We start from the raw sequence: 6,650 nt of genomic DNA, 5'->3' as shown, positions 1-6,650 counted from the left end.
AGTGAGGTGCAAACCTCACCTTACAAGTCGGTTTTGTGAGGTTGAGTTAGACTTTAAAACCCACTCTGTAATTTGGTATCAGAGCCATGATTAAAAGCCTATCGTAGTTATATTTTTTGTTTCTTGGACATTTCTATTCCACCCGTTGTCAGGCCGCTATTGGATCACTCAATTTCTACCATCACGCACGAGACTGGTTTTATGGAGATGAATTAAACTTAAAAAAAAAATTATTTCGTAATAAAATAATTACCCCTTTATAATTAAATAATAATAATTTATATAATAATATAATATAATATTACAAATTATATGTGATGGATAGTGCAAAGGTTTATTCTACTTACTATAGTATAAAAAGGACTTATGATGTAACCAGATATATATCACATGTAGAAAAATTTAACATTATTACATTTTTGTAAATACTTCGTTCAAATTCACGATGAATTTTCTACAACAAATATCAATTTTCAATTTAATATTGACTCTAAGTCCAATAAATATTAAATAATGTTTATTACAAAAATTCGTAAAATTACTGATAAAACTTTCTCAATAGAAACAAGTTCATTGATAAATTTGAATTATCGATATATTTTACCATCATATTTTGAAATTTTAATTATAGATAGATTTAATATCATTAGAAATATTTAAAAATAAATTCATGAGATTTTTTAATTTTTTATCAGTAAAATTTGTCGGTAATTAAAGGTTTAAAATCAATCAATAAAATTTGTTGATAATATAAAATGTTTTTACCAAATGTGATGTTCATATTTGGAGTTATGATTTATAATTAATAATTATTTTTCTTTTATTATTCTTTTATATTTTGAGTTAATTAATTCATTCATTCATTTAAGTTTTATTTGTAAAAGTAATTTTAATTATATGAAAGTATTTACCATAATTTTTTTCTTTTATACTATATTATTGTTTTCACCATTAATTATTGATATTTTATTGCTCTTTTAATTTTTATGTTAATTAATTAATTAATTTAATTCAACTTTATTGTTAAAACTAATTTTAATGGTAAGGAAACATTTATCCCAATTTTGTTTTCTTTTATAGTATAAACTCTTTTCCAAAATTAATTATTGATATGTTTTACTCTTTTATTTTTGGAGTTAATTAATTAATTAATTTATTTAAATTTTATTGATAAAATTAATTTTATTGTAAAGGAAACATTTATCCCAAATTTTTTTTCTTTTATAGTATAACTTTTTTTCATCATATATTTTATTACTCTTTTAATTTTTGAGTTAAATAGTTAATGAATTCATTTAAATTTTATTTTTAAAAATAATTTTAACTATAGGAAATATTTATCCAAAATTTCTTTTCTTCTATAGTATAAGATTTTTTTCCCAATTATTTATTGGTATTTTTTATTCTTTTAAATTTTAGTTTAATTAATTGATTAATTCATTTGAATTTTATTCATAAGTGTTATCTTAAATATAGGAAAACATTTTATTCCAATTTTTTTATAGTATAATATTTATTTTCCTTAATTAATTAATTTATTTAAATTTTATTTATAAAACTAATTTTAATTGTAACGGAACATTTATCTCAAATTTCTTTTCTTTTATAGTATATAAGATTATTTTCACAATTAATTATTAATATTATTTTTACTTTTTTAATTTTTTGGTAATTTAATTAATTCATTCATTCAAATTTTATTTCTAAAAGTAATTATAATTATAAGAAAAAATTTATCTCAAATTTTATTTCTATTATAGTATAAGCTTTAGTTATTGATATTTTATTACGCTTTTAATTTTTGTGGTAATTAATTAATTAATTCATTTACCTTTTATTGATAAAATAATTTTAATTATAGGAAAAAATTTATCCCAAATTTTCTTTCTTTAATAATATAAGATTTTTATTATCAAGAAATTATGTATTATTGAATTATTTAAGAATATTAATAAATTTCAACTAATAAGAGGGTGAGCCTTATATGCTGGCCCAATAGAAAAGTTTATCAAAATTGGAGTTGTCAAAATGGCTTGAAATGCGTGAATTTGAGTTAGGTTGAGTTTGAAAATTTTAAAAATTTGGATATAAATGAATTTTGAACCTAACTTACTTAGAATTTGACTAATCAACTCATTTAATTTAATCGTTTCAAATTTATTAGTTAACACTCTTTTTCACTGTATTAGTGACAAAAAAATATCAATTTAAGATACTTATTTATTTTATTTTTTGTTTGGATTAGAATTTATTTAAATTTGAATTAAATTTTATATTTTATTTTTTTTGGAATTGAAAGAAAAAACTTGTAATTAAGTGAGTTAGTGAGTCAATTCGTTTAACCCGCTAACCCATTGTTAAGACAAGATCGCCAATAAGACAAAACCGTCTAACAATATTCATGTTTTGAAGTTTAACCAACAGTAATAAACGAAATGAACATTTTACAATGTACTATTGTTGAAAAAAAATGTCTTGTACAAAAACATTACGAAGTTCAAATGTTTAAAAAAAAGAAAAGCTTTAGTAAACATTGATATCTTAATAAGGACACTATCAAATGATATTTCAGCAAATACATCAATATATCATATATGAGTCTTGTTAAATGCGCTCTTGTTATACATTGCTAAACAATGCTAAATGAGTTCTTATTATATATTCCAAAATAATATGCAAAACAATGTTTTTAGTAAACACCATAAAAATTATAAGGATAATGATATTTTAACAATTCTTTTTTAACAATTTTTTTACAACAGAACACGTGTCACCATTTTATTGGTCTGTTTAAATTTATTCTAAAAAAATATTTAAAACGGACCAATCACAAACTACCACGTATACGTTGTCAAAAAATAGTTGTTAAAGAGACTTTTTTCAAACTATAAACCACACTCAGAGTCATGTGTTGACTAACAATGTCCTAAACATACTCTTGAACTAAACAAATATCACTAAACAAAACGATGTTATATATATAGTAAATTGTTAGGTTGTTAAAAATGAATTTCACCTACTATTATAAACCTGATATTCTTTGCATATTTACTTTTGGTTCACAAGATATCTCTAATAAAGATATATGTAATAAATTCTTAGGTTTTTCTTTCATATGCACTTAGGTTGGAAACATATCAGATGGAAGAATTATGTAAGAAATCAAATTTTGCATGAATTAATGAAATCAAGACTATATATGTACAGTAAAAAATGGGTGTTGATGCTAATCAAGAATATATCATATACAAGGTATTAAATACTGATAATATTTATTGCAGATAATTTCATTCACTATATAAGAAGGCACTAACAATTACAAATTCATTTGTCGCGGTTGTTTGTTTATCCTGTAATCTTATGCATGTCAGCCTTGTAAGACTGTTACAAACAAGATGTCATAAAACTTAAATTAAGAAACCTTATTGCTTGTTGTTTGGTATTCCTAGATAGCATTAATGGTTTTAGGTGGAAGACCTATAGGCATCATCATTTATCTCTAGAATTTGAAAAGACAAAACTTTTGATTTATCTCCAGCATATGAAGAGGCAAACCTTTAGTCTATAAATACTTGTATAAACTTATTTGGAATCAATGCAGAGAAAAAAGAAAGAGTTTCTTTTCAAAACGTAGCCAACTTTTGTCTTCTTGTTGTCAACAAATTGGCATCAGAGCGTGAGTGTAAACTGAAAAAAGAGGGAGAACGTCGCGGTGTGCGCTGGTAGAGAGAGAGAGCAACAACTAAGAGTTTTATGAGGTGTGTGAGTAGAGTGTAAACACCGAGAGAAATGGCAGGATTAACCAATGGCATCCCGCTACCCAAGTTGACGAAAGACGTTAACTATGACAATTGGAAGGTGCAGATAAAGGCCCTTCTCGGCTCCCAAGATAACTGGGACGTGGTCGAGACTGGTTATGAGGAACCGACGAGTACAGATGGATTTTCAAATGCTCAGTTGAACACGTTGAAGGCCGTTCGAGCTAAAGACAAGGCAACTTTATATTTGTTATACCGAGCTGTTGACGAATCTGGCTTTGAGAAGATAGCAAATGCAAAATCTTCCAAAGAAGCATGGGATACACTTGAAAAGACAAACAAAGGAGACGAACGAGTGAAGCAGGTTCGACTTCAAACCCTTAGGCGCGAGCTGGAAAACATGAGGATGGACGAGTCTGAAAACGTATATGAGTTCATTACTCGGGTGGAGACCGTGGTGAACAAACTAAATCAAAATGGTGAGAATCTTTCATCAAACCGAGTTGTTGAAAAGATTATAAGGTCATTGAGAGATGATTTCGAGAATATTGTATGCGCAATAGAGGAGTCCAAGGATCTATCAACGCTCACCGTTGAAGAGCTTGCTGGGTCCCTAGAAGCACATGAGTAGAGAAGGAAAAGCAAGAGGGGAGAGTATAACAAATATTGGGCCACATATTGGGCTGTGATTAAGAAGCAGCTAATCAAGGGCTCATAATGAACACTATAAATACAAGTCAAAGGTGAAAGGTAGTTGGTTACATTGAATATATTCTCTTCTAGTCAAATTCCTTCCCTATTTTGTCATACTGACTTAGGCGTCGGAACATTTTTGGTAAGTGTCCGACCGGTCTGAACAGGAATGTACGGGTTTAAGGTAAGCGCTAAAGAGTGCGCACGCGAATCATCCAATAACTAGGGGAGAAGTGCGCAGGAAAGGACCGAGAAGTTCATCCGAAACAGAGTGGAAGTAAATAGAATTAGAGTCTCCCTTTTCTAGCAATTTTATCTTAGATTTTTGTCTCATCACTGATTTTTCCTTGAAATTTACTATCCTAAGCCCACTGGAATATTTCATTCTCTCCAATTTCCTCGTCACAATATTTACCATGTGACAAGGAAACTAGAATATGACTTCCAAATGTTATTTGGTGGTTGAAAAAATGTTTTACATTATTTTCAAAAAAGGCAAGGATGAAATAAGTATATATTTAGTTTATGGACAAAACAGTTTTTAAAAATGATAAAAAATATATTAAATACTTTATTTCTAATTATATCATTTAATTTATCTCTACTTAAACACTAATATTATTTATTTATTTAGAATTATATAATTTAATTTATCTCTATTAAAACACAAATATTATTTATTTATTTATAATTATATAATTTAATTATCTCTAATTACATATGATTTTTTTTTATTTGTTTATAATTATGTCATTTAATTTATTTTTAACCTCATCGTATTGGTCATGCTTATTAATTTAAAATTACGTCATGTGATCCATCTTTAGTTACATGAGTCTTCTATATTAATTTATAATTTTCATTTAATTTATCTTAAATTACAAAGAATCCTGTTTAGTATATTTATTTTTACTTATATATAGTTTGTATACCATTACATAAGGAATATGTCCTTCGTAAATTTTCTTTTCTTAATGCATATAATTTACATACGAAATGATAGGTAAAATGAGTATATAAAATCTGTATATAACTACTTTTTATAAATGAATATATAATACCTGCATTATCTACGAATTAAAATTCGTATATAAATATTAAGAAGTAACTTATGTTTTTCTTGTAAGCTTATATTCTTTTCATGAATCAATATGAATCAAAACTATTGAGAATGACGTGTTGTTTTTTTTAAATTTTAACTATGAGATTTATGTTTTTACCACATCTAATATTATATCACTTATAAGTTAAGGTGAAACACAATTTAAATATTCTGCAAATTTCAAAGGGATTGGTTTTCTTCTAAGTGTTATTTTACTTTTTTTTTATTATTATTTGAATCAACTATTTTATTTGCAAAAAAGATTTTAAGGTCTATAACTTCTCACTCATTATTTGAGCATGCTCACACATAAGCTGTAATTGTTTAGAAATATATTACAAAATGGTTTGCAGCGTTCTCATTAATGTGGTTGTATATTTCCATGAATCATAATTATTTGATGCATGAAAACTCTTCCATAAAGTATATTATGATAAGAATCCAATAAGTCTAACATATAGATTAATTAAAAATTAAAAATTGAAAAAAATGTTATAAATCAATTGTTTTAATTTTTTTATTAAAAATAATATATATATATATATATATATATATATTAAATTAATTAATTTATATATTTATATTGTACTATATTGCCCTATAGGTCTCCCAGTGACTCCACGATCAACGATTTCAGAAGAATGTTAGTTGAGAGGATAGTTACCAATTTCACTTTTCTGCAAATGGGATGATTTAGAGCAGGGTTACAAATCAAACATATATTTACGTGTAAAACAATTTGTTGACTTTTGGGTATTTTGGACCGCCAATAGGTCAATCCTAAATTAAAAGTCCAATTCAAAATTTTTAAATACAAAAATAAAGTAAAGAAGTTGATGAATATATTTATTAAGAATTTGTTGGAATAATCTATCAAATACTTATAACCACCTTGCGTGCAGTGCTTTTGACAAATACTTGACTTGAAATTTGAAGATGAAGAACTGAGGATAATTTTATAATGGAGATATAAGGTGACGTTAGAGGATTGAAAAAAAAGTGTAAATGATTGTTTTGATTTTGATTCTCGACTCCACACCCAATAAATATATATATATATATATATATATATATATATATATATATATATATATATA

Source organism: Vigna radiata, chromosome 7 (genome assembly GCF_000741045.1).
Source record: "Vigna radiata var. radiata cultivar VC1973A chromosome 7, Vradiata_ver6, whole genome shotgun sequence".
Classification (NCBI taxonomy): Eukaryota; Viridiplantae; Streptophyta; class Magnoliopsida; order Fabales; family Fabaceae; genus Vigna; species Vigna radiata.
Note: the sequence above shows the minus strand (reverse complement) of the source record.